This window comes from Lemur catta, chromosome 16, assembly GCF_020740605.2.
Source record: "Lemur catta isolate mLemCat1 chromosome 16, mLemCat1.pri, whole genome shotgun sequence".
NCBI classification, from domain to species: Eukaryota; Metazoa; Chordata; class Mammalia; order Primates; family Lemuridae; genus Lemur; species Lemur catta.
In genome coordinates, this window is record NC_059143.1 from 52,670,085 (window position 1) to 52,697,227 (window position 27,143).

Consider the following 27,143-nt stretch of genomic DNA (forward strand, 5'->3'; position numbering starts at 1 on the left):
ACACCGGTCCGCGGACGCCGGATCCGGGGCCGCCCGCCCGGGCCCCGGGCCTTCAACGTGTTTCCGGCGCCGCCCTCGGGATCCTTTATGGAAGGTGGCCCAGCGGGTGCAGGGGAAGAAGGATGGGCGCAGGAAAGAGGCGGGATCGGCCCGAGAGGAACCCGCTCCCGGGCCCCCTAGAAATCCCAGGCGGCCCCTCCGAGCAGACACCACCCGCCCTCGAGCCTGACGCGACCACCCATTTAGATCGACTCCTCCGGCTTTGCGTTTTCCTTATTTTGTGGAGGGGCGGGACTTCCTGTTTTACCTCCCAATGACTTCCGGCAAGAGCTGGAGGGTTTAAAATAAGACGGCACATGAGGCCGCCAGCCACTAGGGTCAAAAAGAAGGAACTCGACATGGTTTTACGAAACCAGTTCCAAGATCTTATTGTTTTGGTTTTGGTGTCTGGCGCTCCGTCCACGACAGCCAGTCGCCCTAGGAACAGCCGGAAGTCGCTCAACGGAGAAACAGGAAGTCCCACCTCTTCCTCCCAAAGGGAAGACGGTGAGCCGGAGGAGTCAGTCAGAGGGGCGAGCAGGAGCGATTCCGTCGGCAAACAGGTAAGTTATTCTCTGGCCGGGGCGGGGGGTTTGGAGGCGGGGACCGTCCGGCGTCAGCGCTGGGCCTGGGGGCGGTGGCTTGAGGGCCCGGAGCCGGGCGGCTCGGCGCCCGGAGCCCCGTCAGGGCCTTTCGCTCTTTCTCCTCCCCCCTCCCCCCGCCTCCGCCCCTCCCTGCTCGCCGTTCGCGCCCGACGCCCGCCCAGACTCACGCCCCGACACGCCCGCGCTCGCTCGCTCGCACGCGCGGCCTCGCCGCCCTCCTCCTGCCCCGCGCCCTGCCCGTCACCGCTCCCTCGGCAGGCCGGTCCCGCCACCGCCGCCTCGCGCCCCGCCGTCCGGCTGGCCGGAGCGCTGGTGGACCCTCGGGGCTGCCGACCCAGCGGGGGCCTCGGGGGTCGCCTGCCGGGTCCGCCTGTCAGCGCAGACACGGTCCCCGGCTCCCTCCGTACGCACCCCTGCACCGAAAGCGGGGCCGATCTTGCTTGCCCGGGTTTCTCCCAAATGTAAAACAAACGCTTCCCAACTGCAGAGCTGCCGAGGTTGCAGTTTCCAGCTGTCAGCGGTGGCTTTCCGAGGCCGCCCGCCCACTCTCATGTCACCCTCCCCCGGGTGCCCCGACTGCGCCGCTGCCACTCGCGCCTCCTTCCGTTAAGCGACGCTGGTGCGGGCGGGAGGGCGGCCACACAAATTTGGTGACCGACGGCACCGCGATGCAAGTGTCTTAGCGGCTCTTGATTTTGGCCCGCTCTGCGCGACCCTGGGCTGCCTGACAGCGCAGTTGGCTGCCCCGGGTTCGCGGCGTAGTAGAGGCTCTCCGCTTCCCGGCCAGCTAGTGTGCCTGCCCCTCTCTGGAGCTCAGGCTGGTGGAGCTGGGCGGCAGTAGCTGCAGACCCCTGTCGGTTGCCTTGGGTTTCGAGTAGCCCATTTATTTCATCGGGGACTTCTGGAATAGGACATCTTGTCAGGGTTGGCATCCGTGGACACATGTAGAATTTATTTTATAGGTAATTATAGTTTTAACAGTGATTTAACTTTACAGTCTCTGCCTGGTGGGACTAGTTACAGTATGTTTTGTGATGAGGTGTTAGTCCAGTAGGAACACTATAGGGAGGGTCACTAACGTACGTTGATTAGAACATTATTAGAAGAGCTCATATGTCATTTGACATACTTGGTATACTTCATTTGGTACAGCAACCTTATATAGTAGGAATTAGTATCCCTTTTTAACAAACGAAGAGCAAATAACTTGATCAAAATTAAGGTAGGGATTCAGATCTCAAGTGTTTGTTATTCAGTCTTTTTCAATTTGCTCTATTGGAAATTACTGACTGCTACTGGCACTAGGCAGAGCTCTCCAGTAGCTGCCTTCTTGTGTGACAGGTAAGGCAGCCGTGATAATTGCTGATGACACAGTTGCTACTGGTGCCATTTTTCTTTAAAGCTTATTTTGCAATAAGTTCAGCTTCACAGAGAAGTTGCAAGATAGGACAGAGGGTTCCACTGGTACTTTTTTGTGTGTGTTTTGTATTTTGTTTTCCTAGATCTTTGGAACAAGGAAATCTACTGGTACCTTTTAAGCAAAGCAAAGTGGCTCCACTTCAAAGACGTTGGTTCTTGCTTTGTGCCAGACACCATTCTAGGTGCTGGAGATAGTAACATACTTTTCCAGAGGATTTTGAGATCTTGCTGGGAGAACATGTAAATAAATATAATACTTTTTTCTAAGTGCTGAAATAGAGATGGGAACACAGAGGAAGTTATGGCTGACTGTCTGGCAGGGAGTGGTGACAGCTTACAGGATATAGTATTTGAATTAGGTCCCAAGGACTAGTGAGTATGCACTTGGTTGAGGGGACATTTTCTCCAATATTCATTCTAATTAGTTTTATTTTGTTAGAGTAGAAATATCTCTGGCCTTAATAAAATAGACTCTCCTAATTTGATTCTTCTCTCTCATCTCCTTTAAGGAGCTAGTTTGAATCCCAGGTAGTGAGAAGAATCGTAGTTTATAAATTCATGTATTAGGATAATAAGTTAAGTTGTATTGTTCTAATTGGTAACTGTGCCACCCTTGACCATAGTTGACATTGGTTTTAGGATAGTGTGTTCCCCCACTGACAATTTTCTTTTCCTTGGTTTCCAGCTCTGATTTTTAGTGCAATTAAGTAATTCATTCAGGAAACATTTATTGCACACTTGTTTTGTGCAAGCCATTGCACAAGAGTGAAATGAAAGGATTTATTGGAGGTCTGTGGATGGCTTTCAGAATTGATGGGAAGGCTGCAGAACTGGGTTAGAAAAACAGAGAGGAAGCTAAAGAGGCTGGGTGGTTGAGGCCACAGCCAAGCGCATATCACATAGTCTGGTTAGAATTTTGCCGCTGGAGAAACTGCCACCTTTGTTGTTGGACTGCTGATTCTCTTCTGTCTCTGAAAAATCTCTTACTGCACCTGCATCTTTGTGATTTTTCTAGCATTTAAAGTTCTACTTGAGAATATGGAATTGGCCAAGTCACTCACTCTAGTTGCCAGGGAGCAGGAAGATGGAGTCGCTGTTTGCTGACCTACCTCTCACAAAGACCCACACACCAAAGGATTCCTACGAAATAAGAAGGTGGCTCAGGGTGTGGGTAGCCCTAAAAGCAAAAATGTTCAGCTTAACCACCTAATCCAGACTTGGAGGCATTAGGGAGGAATACCAAGAGGGAATGATGCAGATAATGAATGGGAGCTCACTGGGCTAAGAGATAAAGAGAGGATGGGGAATAGAGTTTCAGGTGGAGGAACCCCAGGAGTCAAGAGGTAATATGGAACGTTTCAGGAATTAAAAGGTGTTTAGGATAGCTGGATCATGGAATATGACAGGAGGTATGAAAGATGAGGCTGGCGGGGCCCCTTTGAAGAAATGTAGGCAGCAGAGTGGCATGCACAGACTTTTTTATTGTTTTAACTGATTTGGTTGCAACTGTGGAAACCCATTGGCATTGTGTAAGACTTGGGGAGGGGGATCTTTCGGAGGCTGTTGCATTTATCCTAGGTGAGGCATCAGAGTAGTCTGAGCTTAGTGGCCCGGGAGGTAGGAGAAGGGAGTGGATTTGGGGAGGGAGGGGGTGAGAGAGGTAAGTGAGATGGAGGAGTCAAGGTGGACACTGGGGTATCTGCTCTGGGTGATCGGGTAGCTCCTGGTGTCTGCCTGTGGGATGGGCAGCAGTAGAAGGTGAGCAGTGCTTGGGTGAGATGATTTCAGCGTGGGCTCACAGCAGTGGAGACGTTGACTAGGCGGTCGTGTGGATGAATCTGCAATTGCAGTGGACCATTGGCATCTCTGCAGCCTCAGTCTTTCACTGCTCCTTGTGTGTGTGTATGTCAGCCTCCTTCACTAGATTATGGCAGCACTGGCTTTCACGTGTTTGCATCACAGGTCTCAGGCATGGTGTCTTGCACACAAAGAGGGGAGTTATTAATAGTACATTTTGTGGAATTTTATTCAGAAGGTATTGGCTTTAGGTATTAGATTGAGTATGAGCAGTTTGGAGCAGAAGGAAAGTACGAGTATATGTATATAAAAATTATGTCTATGATATATGCATGCACATATATACACACATACATATGTCTTAACTTTCTTGCATCACTGGTGAGGGATCTAAATCTTCTGAATTTTTTTCATCGTGGAAAGACTTGTTCTTATCAGTATTCTCTTGCTGTGATTAGAACATCTTATGGTAATTACATAGGCAGATCATGATGGTAATAACTCTCTTCTCACTTGATTATCTAGCAATTCCAACTACCTGGAATAAAACTCAGAAATAGCCCTGTAAGAGGCTGACAGAAGTTGATGGCAGTGTAGGAGTATAAAGGAATTAAACGCCTTCCTTAATAAAATAAAATCCAGAACTTCCAAAATTTAGCTCTGGAAGGAGAACCTTTTGGGGAGAAGGTGGAGATAGATGAAATGGCCCCCAGTGCTGTCTTAAGTTTCATTTTTCCTTTTGAGCTTTATTGCTTTTATTCACATAGTTTCCAGATGTTCTTCCTTTAACAGTGTGGTTTTCCTTGAGTATAGCCTAGAAAACTGGAAGTTCCTAAAATATTAAGTACTGTGTACTTAGGGACAGTAAAAGGTAAAGAAACACAGAATTCAATGGAAATAACAACAACAATAATGATACTGTTTTCAAGTTGTTAGTTTGTATAAACATTGTGCCAGGTGGCGCTGTACATAATCTCATTTAATTTCCCCAAGATCCTTTGAGGTATGTACTACATTTTATTTATTTATGGGAAACTCAAATTTAGGTTAGCTTGTGCAGGGTTACACAGCTGTTAAATAGTAGAGCCAGGATTTCAACCAAGGCAGTCTGACTTCAGAACCCTATATATTTAGTCACTAAGCTATACTGCCTTCCACAGTATTTTAGCATTCATTCACTCAACAATGAAACTTTTTTTTTTTTTTAGTTTCTCCCATGTCCAATGTAATCTGTGATCCATATAAATGATCCATTTAAGGATAAGATAAACATGAAAAAGATAAACAAGTTGCCCTCATAGAACTTGCAGTCTTGTTGGGAAACACACATTATTGCAATGCATTGTGGAGCCCAGGACAAGGTTGGCTCAGTCTGAGAGGGGCCAGGATGAGGGGAGTCCTGCACCGAAGCTGAGGATGCCCAGGTGTGTTGAGGTGGGGCATTCAGGGAGTCAGGGAGATCGCTGGGCTCTGAGGCAGCCCGGCAGAGCACTGGAAAGTGTTGCCTTTGAAAGCAGGGGCCTGATGTGAGGGAAGGCATTTAGACATTATTACAAGGGTAGTGGGGAGCCGGTGATAGGCTCATGCACTCATTCATGTGTTAGCACTTATTCAAAAGAAGTGTTGAGTCCTGTGCCATTCACTGCAACATGGGTGCTGTGAAAGTTGATGATAAAGACATTTGATCTAATTTGGATGAAGGTTTAGGGAGACTTTTCAGGGTGAGGGAAGTCCTCCTACTTCTGTTATTTATTTAGTTCTCTGCAGTTGAAAAACCAATGCATGTACACAATAAAAAAATGCAAGTAGTACAGTAATACTTCAGACTCCCAGGTCTACTCTCCAGAGACAATCACTATGGACAGTTTCTTGTGTCTCCTAGAAATGCCCATTCTTCTGATGTGAACAAAGCAGACGATAGCATTATCTTCTTTCCATGAAGCAGTTCTGACAGTAAAGCCCGAGTAAGGCAGGCCAGGCAGTCAGTACCTGAACGGGGCCTTTCATAAATTCCGTACCTGAGAAGGACATAGCATAGGTGGAGGTCTCCGTACCCCTGCGTAGTCGGCGAGACACCATCAATGTCTATGAGACAATGAATCCATTTCTTTCTTTATTCTTAAGCATTTTCTTTTTGGTTTTCAAAACATTCAAGCACTGGAGATAAAGTGAACATGCTCTCAGATCCCAATTGCTTCCCCAGAGGTAACCACTGTTAAGTACTTGCAGACTTAACAAGATGTCTTGGTGAGCTTCCCATGCTATCACATCTAGATTTTTGTAAGTGCTGTGTAATATTTCATATTATGCCTATGTTAGCTCATTTAGCCATTTTCCTATTAATAGATGTGGAGGGTTTCTGGCTTGAGTGGTAGGCTGTAAAGCTACTTACTGCCATAAAGAACAAAGGAAAAGGAGTCAGTTTGTAGGGGAAGTTGATGAATGTGTGGAGCATCCACATGGGCTTGCAGGTCTGGTGTCTGCAGAGTTGTTGGCTAGAGAGAAACATTTGGGAGTCATCGGTATGTGGGTGTGAATGAAAACCACAGAAGTAGACTTGGTCACCAAGGAAGAGGGGATGAAGAGAGAAGAGAGGCTGCCTCTTCACAAAGTGCAGGCTTTTGGTTCCAGCATAGCTACTCTGCCCTGGGATTCTGGGAGGGAACCATGGCATGAAGTTCTCCAGATGGGTCCTTGCCTAGGTTTTCTCTTTGTTATGTCTTGCTTGTTTCCCAATGTAGTGGGTGCCATTCTCTCTATTCCCAGAAGCTTCCTCATGTGCACTTTGACCTCTTTGCTGGTCTGCTGTGCCCATCAGGGTCTTAGGTTTAGCTCACACTCACAAGACTACCATAGACTACACTTGTACAGCCTACTGTGAAGGGGATCGGATGCGGGCCACAGCTTGCCAAGCTGGCAGTGACAGATACTCTCTCCGGGGAGACCTTGCAGCAGTCTGCACAGCTGTGCAGAGGCTGTCTTCCTCCTAGGCGACCCCTCTAGTGCAGGGACACAAGACCCACATTGGTAGGTATAGGATCAGCCTTTATGTTTGAAGCCCTGTGTCCCATAGGGGAGCCAGTGTATTTGAACAGTTTGTAGGCATAGCTTCTAGGGTCCTTGGCAGAGACACACGGTTTATTAGAGTTGTACTCCAGGGATGCCTGAAGCATGGTGTCCCCATCAGATATTTATGGTTCATGCATAGTTCATCAAAGTCCAGATACAGTTTACCAGTCGGGCCATTCTTATAATAAGCAATTTTGCTTGATGGCATAGTTGACATTCTTACCCTTATTAGGGGAACAAAGCCAGATAGTTTAGCAGTCCAGTTTTCACGTATTGGGGAAAGGGTTTTGTTGGCCTTTTCACCCACCGTTGGCCACACCAAGAAGGAAGTGGAGTGCATTTTTGGATATTTTGGATCTGCCTGCTCAGTGCCATTTCTAGGGTAAGAGACACTCCAGCAGTGACCTCCGTTCTGACCACCTCCTTCACCCTGAATTACATGGAGTGAGGTCTCCAGTCTTAACCATTTCCTGATCTTATAAGGACTGGCTTTGGATGTGACAACCCTGAGTTTGAATTTGATGTCTATAGCTACTAGCTGTGTGACTTCCGATAATTCTGTTAGCCTCTCAGAGCATCAGAAGCTTCATCTGTGAACTGCACATGTCTTAAAGAGTTTGTGTAGAATGTGGTAAGTGCTTAATAAAGAGGCTGGCATAAAGCCAACCCTCACTACATCATAACTTTTATCCTACAGCAGTCCTAACACTTTGCCCATGCCATGATTAAACACGTAGAATAATAGGGAATTTGTTTCCTCATATGTAATAAAGATTTTCTGCCCAACACAGCAATTGATTACCAGGAATCATCAAGAAAACATTAAATTATGTTCTATATTTGTGTTAAGTAGAGAATTATATGATAACTTTTAAAAAGATTTCTATGAAAACAAACCACACAATTTTTTTAACTTTAAAAAATTAAGCTTTATTGTTATACCCAATAAGATGTCACACATATTGGCATACTGAAGTGGTAGGTCATTAACCATCCAAACCAGCAAAACCCCAACCCTCATCTGTATATGGGACCAAGTTAGAAGTGTCATAATGAGCAAGATGATCATAGTCCCAGACTGTAGGTGGAGAGTGTAGGACATGGGTTCTAAATTGGACATTTTATGGACTTCCTAAGGTCTATGGACCCCCTGAAGTTATTTGCAGAATAATGTGTGCCTGTGAACTTTTGGTGAGGAGAGATGCCACAGTTTCATGCGGAAAGCATCCCAGTCCTTCCGATTGCCAGGGATCACTGGTGTGGGGCCCGGGCTTGGGGTGGGTGTGAGGAGCAAGTTTCCAGTAAATGATGGAGAGGTATACACAGTGGAGTTCAAGGAAACAGGTGAAGAATTCCTGGGAGGTCATTTTTGTATTTAATAGGTAGATTATAATCTTAAAGTTTGGAAATCTGTGGGAAAAATGCAGTAATTAACCTGACCTGAAATGAGTTTCAGGTTGTCTTGGCCTGCTGTCATGTGCATGTAATGCTGAATTCGATCTGGAAAGGTGCTTTTTACAACTGTCGTGGAGAAAGCTTGGAAAGAACCAGTTTCTTATGAAGTAATGGAAATACCTTGATCTATAAAATTTTAAGTTCTTTGTTTTTCACACTTGTTAAACACTTCTTGTGATCTAATCATACTTCATTTGATGACACGGAGCACAGTCCTTCTGAACTATGACCTGTGTGTGTGAGGTCACCACACCTGAGGAGACATTTGAGTGATGGGCTTCTTGGAATTTTATGGAATTGTTCCAAAATAGACTTGATGTAGAATTAAATAGAAACTGTAAAATTACAGTTTAGATGGCTTAGCTAAAGCCATATACATGCTATTTTATATAAAATAGTAAGAAATTATTTTATATATATTAAATATGATTCAGAGACTAGCTGATGAAAGGAAGGAATGGTATTTCACTTGGATGAAAGAGAGAGACATCTGGTGAAATACTAGTTGTGTTCTTTTCACAGTCAGACCCTAGAGGAATGAGTGCCCTCGTAGAGTGACCAACTTTTAGCTGGTGTAAGGATTGTGGCAATGATCTGTTCCAGCCCTTGCCCAGTAAGGAAGCTGAACCTCACAGAGGGCAAGTGATCAGTCATTCTCAGAGCTCTGTGGCAGAGTGATTAGAAGTCAGGCGTCTTGATTTATGGGCCAGTCATTTGCTCTTCCATCAGTGGTTCTCAAACTTAGTGTGTGTCAGAGTTACCTGGAGGGTTTGTGAAAACATATTGCTAGGCGTCATCCAGAGACTGATTCGGCAGGTCAGCGGTAGGGCTCAAGAATTTGTGTTCCAGGCAAGTTCCCAGGTGATGTGGAAGCTGTTCCTCCTGAGATCAGAGGCTTTGGTCTCTCAGATCTCTTGTAAGTGTAGGGTAAGTAAACCTCCATGGGTTTATACCAGCCTGACCTTTCCCCTGGTACTCAGAGAATCAAGTTCTTTAATTTTGTGTTTTTTTGAAAAAGGTAATACACATAGTGATTAGATGGGGGGAAAAAGAGTAGAAATGGAATATTTCTCACAGAGAGTCATTGTTGAATTTTCAGCCATAATTTTGGAGCTAATTCTTTTTGTCAGAACCATTGACCATTGAAGGGCATGAGCTTGAGTCTTACCCACATTTACTCTAGAAAGGGTGTCCAGATTGATTGCTAGAGTGTATACGAGTGAAAAATTACTTCCAGTTTCATTACTCTGATCTTCTCTGTTATTTTGTGTACTTAAGTGTTTCTTATGTATCAAAGTCTCATCATCGGGCCTTAGCACAGTTACATGCTCACAGTAGATGTTAAATTAATATAAGTTGCGATAAACTAAAATAGAGTAAAAGAGAAGGTAAGATAGGTCATTTATCTAGAGAAACTTGAGTGCCCAAGAGAATTACTCTGTTCTGTAGAGTGTTCCAGTTCCAGGCTCTTACTGGACAATTATAATTTATTTATTCCATTTTAATCCTTATGTACAATTATTGAGATTTTTTTAGCACAATTGTTGGAGGAGGTAGTATATTTTTCTCTTAGAATCAATGAATGATCTTTCCCCTGTCTTTTTATCTGAGTAAAAAAAAGTCTGAAATGACTTTTTAAAACTTTTTACTTTGAAATAATTTTAGAATTAAAAAAATTGCAGTAATAGTCCATAGAGTTCCTATGTGTATACTTTCAGCCAGCATCCGCTGTTGTTAACATGTTACCTATCCATCATACAATTATTGAAGGCAGGCAATTGATACAACTAATCCAAAGACTTTATTCACATTTCACCAACTGTTCCACTGATGTCCTTTTTTCTGGTCTAGGATCCAGTCTGGTATCCTGTGTTGCCTTTGTCATGTCTCCTTAGTGTCTTCCGTTCTGTGATGGTTTCTTTTAGATATTTCTTTTATGATGTTGATACTTTTGAAGAATACCAGCCAATTATATTGTATGATGTCCCTCAGTTTGGATTTGTCTGATGTTCTTTAAGGACTAATTGAGAGTTAAGCATTTTTGGTAAAAGTAGTACCACAGTGGTGAAGTCATGCTCTTCTCAGAGTGCATCATATCGGGGGTACATGATAGGGATATGTCTTATTACTGGTGAATGTGAATTTCGATCTCTTAGTTGAGATGGTGTGTCAGGTTTTTATACTCTGTCTAAAGTAAAACATTTTTCCTTTGTAATTAATGATTCTCTTAATTTTTCTGATTTTGGTACAGAAGTTTAAAAGAACATAATATCAGAATCTTTTGAGTCTGACCCCAACTGTGAGATATTTCTTATCTTGGGAAGCTTCTTTACTATTTGTTAGAACCAAACATAGCAGGGAAAGGTAATGGTGTAGGCTGTGTTGGAAGAACAAATATTTTCTCAAGAGCTTGTACTTGATGCCAGTCAGTCTGTCTTGAATTGGCAACTGTGGAAACTGTCCCAATTCTTTTGCTGTGGTTCTGCAATCTGTCTTCCAGTATATGACTTTCTATAACTACGTTGCATTTTTTAGAACTCTCCCTTGACCATTTTTGTAGAAAGTGGATGTACGGTCACATGTCACTTAATGATGGGGATAACATTCAGAGAAATGAGTTGTTAGGTGATTTTGTTGTCCTGAGAACATCATAGACTGGACTTACACAAATCTACGTGGTATAGCCTACTGCACAGCTAGGCTGTGTGATACAGCCTGTTGCGCCTAGGCTGAAAGCCTGTATAGCATGTTACTCTACTGAATACTGTAGGCAATTGTAACAACATGGTAAGTATTTGTGTGCCTCAGTCTAGCTACACATAGAAAAGGTGCAGTAAAAACAGATCACAGAAAATGTAAATCATAAACAAAAAGATCAATACATTTGACAACATTAATATTGTTGAAATTAAGAAAGTGAACAGAGAGGTCACAAGGGAGAATAGATACATTCAGTACATGTTACTTATAAAAAATTAGGATCTGAAAGAGTAAGCAGCTATTAATACAAATAAATAAGAACATAGAAAAATGGACAAATGACCTGAATAGGCATCTCACAGAAGAGAGGAAACCTGAATGCAAAAATGCCCAACTTCATCAGTAATTAGGGAAATGCATATTAGGACCAAAATGGTATATAGTTTCTTACATGTTAGCATGGCAATGGTGTAAAAAGTTTGACAATACTGTTGGGAGAATAGGAAACAACTAGAATGCTTATGTGCAACTGGTAGGAGTATAAATTGGTACAATGACTTTGGGAGTAATGTAATAAAGTTGAAATTTATGTACCTTTCAATCCATTAATTCCATTTGGTCTTTATCTCAGAGCAGTGGTTCTAAATTGTTTCCCAGCATCACTTGGGAACTTGATCGAAATGCATAATTTTGGGCCCCACTCTAGATCTACTGAATCAGTGACTTAGGGAATGGGCCAGGTTTCTGACTTACCAAACCTTCCAGGTAATTTGATGCTAAAACTTGAAAACCACTGTCCTAGAGAAAGTCACTTACACAGGTGCCCTGAGACACGTGCAGGGATGCTCACAGTGACACTCTTTGTACAGGAAAGACTGGAAGCAATGCCATCACAGGAGAATGGATGAAGACATCGTGTTATGTTCCTGTGGAGCAGCACTGTACAGTAGTGAGACTGAGTGAATGTTAGGTGTATTTATCACCGAGGATAATGAACTACAGGAACATAATCTCAAGGGGGAAAAAGCTACTTGTTGAAGAAAGCATGTGGTGTTTTTCCTTTTTTTTTTTTTGTTAAAGTTTCAAAACACAAAACAAAATTACATACTGTTAGAAATACAGATGTGGTAAATTAATAAAGGAAAGCAGGTAAAGTACAAACAAGATTCAAGTTGATAATAGGGAGGGACACAGAGGGACTCAAAGATAATTTGTTTTTCATAAACTGTTATCTGCAGTCAAGGTTTTGTTACACCTAAAACCTTATACATATTAAAAGTTATTTTTTCGTATTTACCAAATATTTCAAAAACAAACATTTGTGTTTTTTATTTTGCAAAGTCTGTCTGCATAGGGACTGTTCAATTTGTATGAAAAAGATGTGATGAGGTGACTGATGAGTCGGTATGTTCTTGGAGGTGTATGATAGAACTTATTCTTGAATTGATCCTCTTATAGATACTTTCAGGAGTAGAGATATCAAAAAGAAGATTGATTGTGATAATGATTGTTAATACTAATTGAACACCTACTGTGTGCCAGGCACTGGGCTGAGCACATTACATGCTGAGTTTATTCACCATTAAGGAAATGAGGATTGTACCTCATGGTGACCCTGTGGGATAGGCATCATTACTGTCCCTGCTTTACAGCAGCAACTTGTCCCAGATATTATATAAGGGTAAAGGCATCTGACTCCTAATCACTGTCATGCAGGGTCAGAGGAAGAAGATAAGCATAGACAAAAGAGTGTGCCCGAGAGAGCAGGAGGGAAGGAAAACAAAAGTCATGATGGCAATGGGAGCGTGGAAGGAAGCCTAGTAAAAGGTGTATTTGCACCCGTTTTTGAAGTTACTCTTTCTTTACCTTAGTAAGTTTGTTTTTAAACCAGCATACATTATCATTCTAGCAGATGACAAGTCCCTATAGTAGAAAAGTAATTAATTGCATTTTGATTTTAGTTCTTGAATGTTGAATCAAAGTGACTTCTAAGGATTGTATCTTCTAGTTCATTAGAAAATAGTAGTATATAAGATTTGGGAAATCATATTTCTTTGCTTAGGCAATTTGTTGCTAAAAAGGGATACTTTTGGGAAATCAGCATTTGCTTATCTTTTTCTAGCCTTTGGATAACTATTTGCTTTTGTCATACGTATCCCATATTATGGGGACTTTTTCTTAAATCGACATTGCTTATACTGTAAACCTTAAGTCATCATGCTATTATAGTCATTCCTTGAAATTAACAAGTATAGGAAAAATAAAAATATAATTCCAGAAGTCAAATTACATGTCCTATGGAACCAAATAGTACTACTCTTTTTGTTTGATATTGAGTGCTAAAATTGTCTAAACCACAAGGACTGTCAAGCATTTGTGATTATGTAATGTCATACTTTCTAGCAGAATCAGCCCTTCACTGAGAAGTTGACAGCCCATGAAAGTCCTTCTGTGGCAAGGATGCCTGCATTTCAGATACATGTAGTAATTTTGGGAGATCCCTTAAGGACAAATGTAGAACGTAGGCTTCTTATAACAGATTTTAGATACTTCAGCTCTTCTAGTTTCAGCTTTTTTGCTAAAGCTAGAGAATCTTGGTTTTCATTCTCAGTGCCTTTCACTTTGTTTGATGTTCATACTTTTATTTTCCCATACATGTATGCTGTGTTTTTTTCTTCCATTAAAAAGTTATTTTAAATAAAAGCAAAGTGTAATAAGAAGGCTAATAGGGAAAAGATGTTGTTTAATACAATTGGAGTAATACCATCTAATCATCAAATGTAACCAAAGCCCAGCATGCCTTTCAGTTATTAAATATAATAGAAACTTTGTGTTTTAAACCTAGAACAAACAACAGTCTACTTATTTGGAAGTGTACAATTCACTTGTGATTTCTGCTGATTGTGAATTATGGATCAGAATTTGATAATTATTGGATCAGTTATTATAAAATGAGAAATAGCAATTATACGAGTATGTGTTAATTTAAAAATATTTAAAAACCACTATAATTTAAGGTGGTAATGTACTTTTAAAAATAGCTTAAAAAATTTAGATCATTGAAGGAAAGGGAGTAGAAATTTTAATCTTCCAAAAGGAAATCAAATGGTTTTCATTAATTTTCAGGCCACAAAATCTGATTTTCCATATGGTGGTATTTTATTATATTTCACTGTAACACTCTAGGATTTCAAGATGGTAGGTTGTGTCAGTGTTTGCTAAAAGTGACATTCGGAGTAATTTTGTGTGGCAAATTATGATGTAGACAAATGTCTTTGGAATCCCTGTGTGATAGCCCTATCTGGTATGGTGCATTTATTCTTCCCGATTCACTCCTCATCCCTCTAGCCCCCCAAACACACGCATAAACTTTTTTTTCCTCTGCTTTTCTTCACCTCAGCTCTTTGGTAAACTATATGCTAGTTTTTTGAAGGGTTAGGATGGATTCTAGTCCAGTGGTTCCCAAATCTGGCTCATCAGAATCACTTAGGGAACTTTTTAAAAGTACAGATTTTTGTCCCTACCCCAGACTTTCTTAGTCAGAATTCCTTCATGGGTAAGACCTAGCAATTAATGTTTCTGATGACTAGTTAAATTTGTAAATGATTGGTATTATCTATAATTCTCATGTTTTATAAATGTGGAAATAATAGCTTTAGGGATGCTTTTGCAGTTGCATTTCTGAAAAAAGGTTTTTGTAAGTCTTGTAAAGGCTAAAAGCTTTCATTAATGGCAGAATGACAAGCAATATAATAAGTTTTGGACTAGTATGTGGCAGAGATGGCTAGCTGTCCACCCAAATCAGTTCTTCCTGTTGCACAACTTAAAGTTATGTTTTTTCAGGCTCCTTTGCAGCTAAGCAGATATGAGTAGAAGCGATAGATACCACTTTTGCATCAAGGCAAGAAATAACCATATGCAGAAGAATGAAACTAGATATCTATTTCTCACCACGTGCTAGAATTAACTCAAGGCAGATTAAAGACTTAAATGTATGACCTGAAACCATGAAGACTCTAGGGGAAAACCTAGGAAAAACTCTTCTGGACATTGGCCTAGGCAAAGAATTTATGACTAAGACACCAAAAGCAAATGTGACAAAACCAAAAATAAACAAATGGGATGTACTTGAAGTTTTGTACAGAAAAAGAAATTATCAACAGAGTATACAGACAACCTACAAAAATGGGAGAAAATATTCACAAACTATGCATCCAAAAAAGGACTAATATCCAGAATCTACAAGGAATTCAGACAGCTCAACAAGAAAGAAAACAAAGAACCCCATTAAAAAGTAGGCAAATGGCATGAACTGGCATTTTTCAAAAGAAGATATACAAATGGCCAACAAATGTGGAAAAATGCTCAACATTACCAATCATCAGAGAAATGCAAATTAAAATCCCTGTGAGATACCATCTTATCCCAGTCCGAATGCCTATTCTTAAAAAGTCAAAAAACAGTAGATATTGGTGCTGATGCTGTGAAAAGGGAATGCTTATAAACTGTTTGCAGTAGACCTTCAGTTGGAGATGAAGCTTTTTGGATTCCTGGAAATCATGGGGACTAATAACTGTTACGTGGAGTAAGGGCTTTGTCAGGTCTAAGAAAACCTTTGTCATTTTTAGGGAGCATTACATTCTTTTGACCCTTCTTGACAGTTACTAGAGATGTTGTAAATGTCTTTGGAAGCCATATGTACAAAACCAGCCTACCTCCCATTATTATATATATTTTTTACTTTTTATTTAGAAAGTATTTCAAATATATTAAAAGATTTGTAAATAAAACTAGAGATTTTTCTAGAACACGTGTATAACCTTCATCGTGTTGTGCCTACCTTGCTCCAGCCCTGGAGTCAGCCATTTCTCAAGGAGCCCACTGGGCTTTCAGTGGGGAGTGGTGGCACAGACTAGGGTCAGCATGCTGGTGTGCTCTTGGTTACTGTCACCTTTTCTCCAACACCCATTCTTGAGTCTTTAATGTGAGGTCCAGTGAGCCACCAGTAACTTTCTTGGTGTCCCCAAGTGGTTGACCAGAATTAGACCCCAAGCATCTTTGTTACAAGTCACCTCCTGACTTTCATGTGTGGTATTTTGATTCTGAGTTTAGTCCAATCATAAATGCATTTCCCACTAAGGGCTTTTCTCTTTCTGACTTTTTTTTTTTTTAATTGAGAGTGGTCACCATTTTCCATTACTTCAATAATGTGTAGATTTTTTTTTAAGCTTCCCACTCAGTCACCTTTCCCCTCAAAGTAATATATTTTGGAAAGTATAGAAAAATGCCAGGAAGAGGAGAAAAAAATTACCTATAATTTCATCACCCAGAGGAAAAAAACTATTAACCTTATTATATAAATGGACTTGGGTAGAACTATATCCATTTAAAAAATTTAATACTGAAGTTTTTCTCCTTTCTAAATATACTTCTTAACACTCAGATATTTGGTACCTAATAACTTATATTCCAGATGTCTTGAGGTTCTGTAGTTTTATATGTTTGCTTATTGGCATTTAGAATTTCAGTGTTTTCCAGATTTAATCCAACATTAGTAGTTTTAGTCTTTTTCCCTGCAGCTCTTTGATTAGCCGTTGTATTCCATCTCTTCTCAGTGGACCTGATGAATCTGTCTAAGCGAGAATAGTTTGGAACATGTCTTTAGCTTTTTTTTAAAAGTTTCTATTTCCCCCAGATTTACATTTTGGAAATAGTCGTTTTGTTTCTACATTTCCTGCTGGAATGAAAGACAAATCCATTATTAAAAATACTTCTTTCTATTGTTTGCATGTTCAACAACTCCTTAATATCAATGGCGAGATTTTCTCATTGAATTTAGGAATCTTAGTCCTTCTGTCTGTACAAACAAGGAAACAGAGGCTCAGAAAGGTTCTAGGAATTGGGCCGGGCACAGTGGCTCACGCCTGTAATCCTAGCACTCTGGGAGGCCAAGACGGGAGGATCGCTTAAGGTCAGGAGTTCGAGACCAGCCTGAGCAAGAGCGAGACCCCATCTCTACTAAAAATAGAGAGAAATTATCTGGACAACTAAAATATATATAGAAAAAATTAGCCGGGCATGATGGCTCATGCCTGTAGTCCCAGCTACTCAGGAGGCTGAGGCAGGAGGATTGCTTGAGCCCAGCAGTTTGAGGTTGCTGTGAGCTAGGCTGATGCCATGGCACTCTAGCCCAGGCAACAGAGCGAGACTGTCTCACAAAAAAAAAAAAGAAAGATTCTAGGAATTGCCATGTGTCCTATAGCTTGGAAGGAAAGCCGAGGCTAGTAGCTTAATGTTCTTTTTCACTAGTGTTTAAAAATTTCAGTGTAAATATATTATGTGTTTCTTTAGTTTTATTCCCCTAATTCTCTTCACTTTCCTCAGTGTTCATATGTGTTCTATTCTCTTGCCTTTTGAAAAAGATGAAAGGAAAATTTAAGGAACATATACTAACTTTTATCATGGAATGCTTTTTTTATGGCTGCTTTATAAATTCTTAAAAATAAAGGGTCTAATGGAAACACTTAATGAGAAGGAGGGGCTCTATCACATGTAACCTCCCTCCCCTTTTTTTAGTGAATAGACCGTTTAAACTAAATTAAGTAAAGGATATAAATTCTGTTGTTTCAGTTTTAATATTTCATGACTGATTTTATAGATGAAATTATATTTTACAATAAATAGGAAGAAGAATTTATACAGCCTGTTCTATTTGATGTGAAACAGCAAATCCCATTTCTCTGTAGCTGTAAAGAAAATTCATTATAATGTCTTTAGTTGTACGAGATGGTTTCATTGTGATTAGTTACATTGATAATAAAACAACCTTTCTCGACTGGCATAAGATACAAACCCTCATAGGTGTCTGCTTTTAATGGCATTGAATTTTTTTCACCTTCTGCTTTACTCAGAATTGTCATTCCTTTCTCTTGTCCCCTTTTTTCTGTTCCAATAAGAATTTTCCTTCTTAAAAATAAAACAATAAGATGGAAATACTAACAAAGCATTGATATCAAAAATACTTTTTGAAAGGCGATATATTACATTTCAACTTTTTGTGTAAATCTTTCTGACTACAAGAGATATATTTGTCAGAGGTGGTTGATATAAGGCTGTTATAAAGTTAATTTTATTATTGGACCAGTTTATATTTGGAAAATAGTAATTGTATAGGAAGATTTTAAAAAAATAAGTGGTTAGGTAAGATGGCTGAACTAATTTTGCCGTTTTTTTAATCATGTGATTTGTTTTATATTGCTATTAGTACATCTTCATAAACAGTGTTGGAAAGGCGGGAATCTTTGATAATGAAAGGGATCATGGTTTACTTATTCTGTTTTGGTCACCGTGATTTGAGCTTTGTCAGTATGGTTTTCTAAGTGATTGTTTTAACTCTCATTTTGAGCACTAAGCAAATATTTTAACTTTTAACTTGCAGGCAAAATTGAATTGATTATTTGAAATATAACATGGGTATCCTCTGGAATAGAAACAATATTCTATTTGACTTGATTGAGAATTTTACTTTACTCTGATCACGTGGGCTTGGGAGCAACATCGTACTAGCCTGCTTGTCTTCAAGATGCCCTTGGACTCTGTCTGGCTGGAGAAGGATCTTTTTAGGATCAAGCTGAACATGGCATGTGGGATACTTTGGAGGTGGGACTTACATCCAAGTCCTGTGAGAAGAGGCACCTCCTCAACTTGAGTTCTGCTAGGCGAAGGTGACGGCATTGTGTAGCAGAATTGTGTAGCAGAATTGGCCTGAGGACTGTGCCTCGTTTAGCCTGGCTGCCCCATGGCTCCCCGTGTTTGCTGCACAGGCTGCCCCTCAGGGTTGGGGATACTGGAATTGTAGGCTGCTAAAATTTCTGAGCCAAGCTGGGAAGGAGCATATGCTGCTGCTCTCTCTGAGGCAAGCCCCTTGCTAAGTAGATCTAGGGGCATGCATGCCTGAATGCTTCCATCTAAAACAAGCAGATTTTTCAGGAAATGTTAAGATAAATCCTTTATTCCATACAAATCTAAATTTAAAACTTGTTCTACCTCATCTCTTTATTAGTTAGCTCTTTAATAACTCCTTATTTTCTTCTATCAGTTTTTATTGAAAGCTGTATCAGGTCTAATTTTGGTAGTGGGAGAGAGATAAATAATGTGAATGTCATTTTATTAAAGTTCTAAAATAAGTTTGATAGGAATTCTGCCCCGATGTGCATTTTATATAAACAGTATACTTCAGTTTTCATTTCTTGATGACCCCATGTGTGCTTTAATATTGGTGTGCAGAAGATTCTTGTTAAGAGTTGGAGCATGTAGGAAAGGAAATATATATAAAGGGGGCATGAACTTGAGCCATATCTATTCTTGACAAGATAGAAAGGAGAGAGAAGGGTGTTACATTAGTTATCTGTTGCTACATGACAAATTCTGTCAAAACATAGTGGCTTAAAGTGACAATCATGTATCATCTCAGGGCTTACCTGGGGTTCTGGCTCCAGGTCTGTCCTGTGGCTGCAGTCAGGATTTTGCAGGAGCTGCTGTCATCTGAAGGCTCCCCCTGGGGCTGGAGGGTCTGCTCCCCAGAGGGCTTGCTCCCTGGCTGTTGGTGGAGCCCCAGTTCCTCAGTTCCCAGCAGGCTGCGTAAGTGTCCTCCCTGTGCGGTCTGGCGTCCGCTGGACAGAGTGAGGCTGTGCGAGGGCAGGCAGGAAGGATGTGCCTCTTAGGACTTAGTCTCCAGGGTCGGATACCTTCATATCCACCATTTTCTGTCCCTTACAGACAGGTCACTAAGTCCCATCCACACTCAAGAGGAAGGGAATTGGGCTCCACCCTTTGAAGGGAGTGTCAAAGAATTTGCAGACTCATTTTAAACCACCACAGGCATTTTCCTGGGTAGGGAAATAAATAACTTTACAAACGTATGTGTTAGGAATGTATTATAGCCTGTTCTCAGGACAGTGAGAAGGTGGGTTTACTATACTTCAGTGTTCATGAGCTAGTCTTATTATGAATAAACCACACTTGATTATATATCCATGTGTGGTAAAATTGCCTCCAGTGTTACCTACTAAATAGTTTTTTTAGGGTGTTAAATACCTACTCTTGTAGGTATTTAAATACCCATTCTTGTCATGGAAGAGTTTATTCAACTTGCAATTGTAAGCATTTTTGTGGAAGAGTAATTTTTTTCTTTGTAGGATCAGATACTTTGTTTCGTGGTCTCTGTTACAAATTGATGTTTCTGCTGGGAGAAGACTGGGATATGGGGGGAGAGTACAGCACCCTCTAGTTAGGCTTAGATTATGCACGTGGTGTTTTGTAACTGCAACTAATATTGCAGTTTCTCATTAGCAGACCTTATGTATGGACTTGGTGGTACTTTATTAATTAGGTAATAGCATAATGGTAAGACATTTGCAATGGAAAGTCCAGCTGAAATGGCAGATTAGGAAGGAAATATGAGTGGTCTACTCATTTCCATTTATTGTCTTGCTCAGCTATTGTCATTGCAGCTTGCAGCAGGCTTGTAGGCAGCCTCCTTGTCCTATCTTGTCCTTCTAGGAGGAGAGATCCTTACTGTAGGGTGGTAATAACTTGTTGGGTTCATCCTTGTTTGAACTCTCGAAAGAAAGAGCAAAAGGCCATTAGGTGCTTTTATACATGCCTGTGTGTGCACACGTGCCCTGACACACATGTATCCCTGCAGTGATGTTACTGTGGGCCTGGCGACAATATGTGCTAAGCTCACTCTACCTGCACCCCGGATTTGGGTAAGCTTAGGAAGGGTGAAGGTGGGATGGAGTGGGATGAGAGGCAAGGAGAAGGTGGGTTCCTCATGGCCTCAACGTAGTGGTGAGAGCAGGTCTGCGAGTGTCCGTCCCAGCAAGACCGGGTGCCGCAGCTCACCGCAGGTGTACTCCTTACAATGGAGAAAAGGCACAAAAAGAAACGAAGAGGAGGGATTGGAAATCAGTGACAAGTGGAACAAAAAGGATGAAAATGAAGGGAAAATTCCATGTGTGCTGCCTATAGTACAGTAGCATATGAAATTATCTTTTCTCAAATACCTCCTGAAATGCTTTCTTTTTAAAACCCCAAAAGAAACTTCCTGTGAGAAGTGGCCACCAGGTGTCATCAGAAGGCTGCTATTGATTTGTTTTATTATTGTTCTCAAAAAGTATGTGACTATTTTGATTTCTTTCTTGAAACATTTTATTTTAAATCATAGCAGTTAGAGCAAGGACTTTCTTTTATAACAGTTTCTGAATGAATTAATAATTTATAGGTAAAAATGAATAAAATTTACTTATAACTTATTTTTTAAGTCAAGGAACAACTCCTTGAAGATTTGGATAAGATATATATAAATGGAATTGCACATTTGGGAATCTTTGTGGCACAAATGAGGATGTGTATTGAATGGTAATTGATGAATTTGTATAGGAAACCTAATGCCTAAGAAGATTGGGTTTAATAGTACATCCCATTATTTTACTCTGAATACTTATGAGGTCTTCTCAATCTTGAAACTTTACTGTGGGACAAATCTGAGACTGATTTTAATATTTCTCCACTGGATTACAAGTGTGGGTACTTTTAGAAGGAAAGGAGGTTACACTTTACTCTGAGAGTTGGCAGAGAGTCCCTTGCCTGTTCTTTTGTTTTGCTTTGTTCCTGAGAGAATCCAAGGTGCTTTCTGGTACATGGTTAGTGTTTGTTGAATGAATGAATAAAATATGGCACAGAAAAATGAAGCTTTAAACTGTCCCAATTGGGTGAGTTTTGAATTCTTTAAAAAAGATCCCTCTCATCTCCACTGGTAGTATGATGTTTGTTCTAATAACCTTTTCCAGTGAGTTTTTAAAAAAAACTACATTAGTATAAACTTCCTCACTTCCACTTAATGCCTTTTGGATCACTTTAAGACACCCAGGAAACCACTCTGCACCCCCACTTCCTGACCTCAGGCTAGTTCTGGGCTGTATAACTTGGACTGTTACAACAAGCTCTCTCTGCCATTAGACTTTCTCTACCTTCAGTACGTCTTGCATCATGAAAAATTAATCTTATTAAAACAGTGTTATGTCTTGGTGACTCCCCCCTGACATCACTGGATAAAACCAGCTCTTAATTCAGAGCCTTCTGTGGTCAGGGCCGGTTGACCAGCTGCCTGTGTTATGTTCCGTGAGAGAGAGCCAGTACCACAGCCCGCAGGACTGCTGCATTTTCTTACATGCTCTTGTGCGCCTTTTATGGCTTTGCCCAATCCCTGCCTTCTCCTTGAGCTGTTTAACTGTTCCTGCTTGCTCCCTCAACAAAAGAAAAACAGAGGTTTTAGTTTCCTTAAGGTTTAGCTCAAATGATATTTTTGCTATCTTAATCAAATATTCTGCTTGGAAGTGTGATTCCTTGCTCATTTACACTGCTATAGATCTCGGTTTGTATCATACACATGACCATACATGGCCTTGTGTTAGAATTCATTGGTGTATATATCTTGTAGCTCCCATAGAATGTTGTCCCCATACATAATGCATTTGTATTACTACAATTCCTTTCATGTGGTAGGCACTCAATATATATTTGTTGAATGCTGTTATTTCTTTGATATACCAAGATGTTGGATTATTTCATTAATTAAAAAAAGCAGGCTGGGCGCGGTGGCTCATGCTTGTAATTCCAGCACTTTGGAAGCCCGAAGGGGCGTGGTGCCATGGACCTGTAGTCCCAGCTACTTGGGAGGCTGAGGCAGGATTGAGGCTTGAGGGCAAGATTCGAGGTTAGAGTGAGCTATGATCGCGCCATTGCACTCTAGCCTGGGTGATGGAGTAAGATCCTGTCTCTTGCTCTCTCTCTCTCTCTCAAAAAAAAAAAAAAAAAAATCAATTGTGAAATAACAAATGTAGAAAAATTTTTTTCCTTTTGTTTTAGAAGTTTTGGAGACATTATATAGAAGATAATAAAGGATCTCTTTATTTTCCTTCTGCATATTAATGTAGTTGTCATTCTTTTGTCTCTAAAAACATGAGTCAGATGCCCTCAACAGAACATTCACTCTAAACAGATGTGTATGTGGGTCTTCCCTAAGTTAGTGTTTGTGTGTTCTCTACATACACTTCTGAAAATGAAAACTGTTGCTGGTGCCCATAGTGCAGGTGATGCAGCTTTGTGCTACAGCAGCATTTGCAGAGTAAGAAATGGTGAGATGCATTGAAAGGAAAGGAGTTCACACTGTTTTAGAGTAAGAATTAAAATGTTTTTAAACAAATTCTATCATATTTCCAAACACACACAAATATAGAAAAGTTGATAGAATAATGAATCTTCATATACCTGTCACTTAGCTGTAATCTTTATCATCACATAGTTCCACTGTATTCCTCTCCTGGACTGTTTTGAAGCGTATCTCAGACATTTTTCATTTCATCTGTAAATACTTAGATAATTAGACATTTTTTACGTCACAATGAGACATTCATTCATTCTAGTACCTTACAAGTGCTTGGAAAAGTTCTAGGCTCTTGAAGTATATGGGAGAATAAAATAAACCATGTCCTTACATTCTAGCATGGAGAGAGAGGAAATATGCTAGACAAATAAATAACCATAACAAGAAAAGCATTGATTTTATTAAAATTAAAATTTTTTCTTTTTATCAAAGACACCATTAATAAAATGAAAAGGGAGAAGACATTTGTAAAACATATCTGACAAAGTATTTATATACAGAATACATAAGCAGTTCAGTAATAAACAACCAAATTAAGAAATGGGCAAAAGGGTAATAGAGCACATAAAGTATTAAGCACCATCACTAATCGTCAGGAAAATACAGATTAAAACATATACACCCACTAGAATGACTAAAATTTAAAAGACTCCCATCCAGTGTTGGTGAGGACACGGATCAACCAGAATTCTTGCACATTGCTGGTGGCAATGCAGACAGTACAGCCACTTTGAAAACCAGTCAGCAATGCAGTGGAACACACTTGTGTATCTATGCAGTGTATACTACTCAGCAATGCAATGGAACACACTTGTGATGTATCTATGCAGTGTATACTACTCCACAGTGCAATGGAACACACTTCTGATGTATCTATGCAGTGTACACTACTCCACAGTGCAATGGAACACACTTCTGATGTATCTATGCAGTGTATACTACTCAGCAATGCAATGGAACACACTTGTGATGTATCTGTGCAGTTTACTACTACTCAGCAATGCAATGGAACACACTTGTGATGTATCTATGCAGTGTATACTACTCAGCAGTGCAATGGAACACACTTGTGGTGTATCTTTGCAGTGTATACTACTCAGCAGTGCAATGGAACACACTTGTGGTGTATCTTTGCAGTGTATACCACTCAGCAATGCAGTGGAATACACTTGTGGTGTATCTTTGCAGTGTATACTACTCAGCAATGCAATGGAACACACTTGTGATGTATCTATGTGGTGTATACTACTCAGCAGTGCAATGGAACACACTTGTGATGTATCTTTGCAGTGTATACCACTCAGCAATGCAGTGGAACACACTTGTGGTGTATCTTTGCAGTGTATACCACTCAGCAATGCAGTGGAACACACTTGTGGTGTAGCTGTGCAGTATATACTACTCAGCAATGCTGTGGAACACACTTGTGGTATATCTATGTGGTATACTACTACTCAGCTGTCACACATGCAACAAAAGCATCATGCTGAGCAAAAGAAGCCAGACCTACCTTCCCTCACAAAGCATATTGTACAATTCCATTTCATGTGAACTTTTAGAACAGGCAAAATGAATCCATTGTAGAAAAATTCTGAACGGTGGTTGCTGGGGCAGAGGGCTGGTGTTACTGTGAAGGGCTGACTGTGAAGGGCTTGGGCATCTTTCTGCTGGGAGGGCAGAGCTTTGTGTCTTGGTTGGGAAACCTGGGAGGGGCCCTCTGCAGATCTCAGGGCTCCTCTTTTCTTCACCTCTGACCTTTCCTTTGCTCTGCCCTCAACTCAGCCCCCCTTCCCTGTGCTGTGGCCTGGGTGCTTTCTCCAGGCAGGGAGCTGGGCTTACCTGGTTTGTTTCTGTCAGGGATCACTGTCCTTTTGTGCCTGGCGTCCACTGTCTTGTGCTGTTGCTTCATGAATTTTATCTTTTTTTTTTTAGTTGTTTTAGGCATGAGAGTAAATCCAATCCATGTGACTCCATCTTGACCAGAAGTGGCTGCCCTGCATTGGACAATATATCTATTTTTAAAAAGATATTATCTTATGCCTTACAGTGTAAGCTCTTGGAGGACAGAGAATTTGTGGTGGTATTTGCTGTATGTCCAGCATCCACAACCAAGAATACTTGGCGTATCATAGGCACTAAGTAAAGGTTTTTGCATGATTCTTTCTTCCTTCCTTCTCTCCTTTTACTCTTCCCTTGCAAATGTTGAATAGCAAAACGAGTGCTTTATCTAAAAGGGCATTTTCTAAAGGGTCCTCTGCAATACCAGTCTCTTTACACACGAAGGGTTCTGTAATGAAATAAGGTTGGGAAATGCACATATATTGAGAAATCCTGTGGTAAAGAAACTTTTGTTCAAACCAGAGTTTTCTAAACTTTAGGCCAGGAGTTCATGACTAGCCTGGGCAACACAGTGGGACCCTGTCTACAAAAAAAAAAAAAAAAAAATTAGAAAAATTAGCTGGGTGTGGTAGCGCATGCCTCTAGTCCCAGCTACTCCGGAGGCTGAGACAGGATTGCTTGAGCCCAGGAGTTTGAGGTTGCAGTGAGCCGTGAATGATGATGCCACTGCACTGTAACTCTAGCCCTGGTGACAGAGCGAGACCTTGTCTCAAATAACATGAAAGACCCCCTCCCATTTAGCTATTACCCTCCATTCATTCCCCCTACCTTCAGCACAAAGAAACCACTAATCTTTCTGGATCTGTAGATTTCCCTATTCTGGAAATTACATATAAAGGAATCATATAATATGTGGTCTTTCACTTAGTGTAATGTTTTTAATGTCCATTGTATCATGTATTAGTACTTCATTCCTTCTTATGGCTGAATAATATTTCATTGTATGTATATATGTTTTCTTCGTTCATTCATCCATTGGTGGACATTTGGGTTGTTTTTACCTGTTGGCTATTATGTATAATACTTCTGTAAACATTTGTGTACAAGTTTTTGTGTGGATCTGTGTTTTCATCTCTCCTGGGTAAATACACCCTGGCATAGAATTGTTGGGCTGTATGCTGGCTCCACATTTAATCGTTTGAAGAATGGATGGGCTGTTTTCCAAAGTGGCTGTACCATTTTACATTCCTGTTAGCAGTGTTATGAGGGTTCCAATTTCTCCACATCCTTGCCAACCCTAGTTATCTGACTTTTTGAGTATGGCTATCTTATCTTCTTATGGTTTTGATTTGCATTTCTCTAGTGACTAATGATGTAGAGTATTTTTTTATGTGCTTATTGGCCATTTGTGTATTTTCCTTGGAGAAAGATATATTCTTTGCTCATTATTACATTGGTTTATCTTACTGAGTTATAAGAGTTTTTATATATTCTAGATGCAATTCCCTTACAGATGTATGTTTTTTAAAAAAAAATTTTCTGATTCTGTGGGTTCTATTTTTACATCTTTTTTGATAGTGGTCTTTGAAGCATAGTGTCTTTTGAAGTTTTTAACTTTGAGGAAGTCCAGTTTATCTATTTCTCTCATTTGTGGTTTTGGTATCATATCTTACCTATATTTTTTCCCCTTAATTTTAGCAGAGCCAAAGCAACAAGCTTCATTTGATTTGTCAATGTTATTGAACAACTAGGTAAAATAGTTGTCCTTAGCTTTGAGACCATAATATGTTGATGGCTTTTTATTAACATCAAATCAAATGGCATTTGGCTGAAAATTCCAATCATGGTATAAAGTAAATGGAAAATGATATGTTTTAATTGAATTAAATAGCATAATGAAAAATAAAATCAATATTATTGATTTCATAGCATTTTATTCAATAAAATTCTTTTTTTTCCTCAAAATTTACTCCATTAATTCCAGTGTACCA

General features: G+C 40.3%; 1 protein-coding gene across 1 annotated transcript in view; it reads left to right on the top strand.

Moving 5' to 3' along the window:
- The first annotated feature begins 490 nt into the window (after positions 1 to 490).
- The window catches only part of ZNF407 (zinc finger protein 407), a 402,430-nt gene continuing 375,777 nt past the window's right edge, over positions 491 to 27,143 (top strand). Inside the window, exon 1 of the mRNA XM_045527946.1 lies at positions 491 to 602. The gene's annotated coding sequence lies outside the window, so the exon portion shown is untranslated. The remainder of the gene's footprint in view (positions 603 to 27,143) is intronic.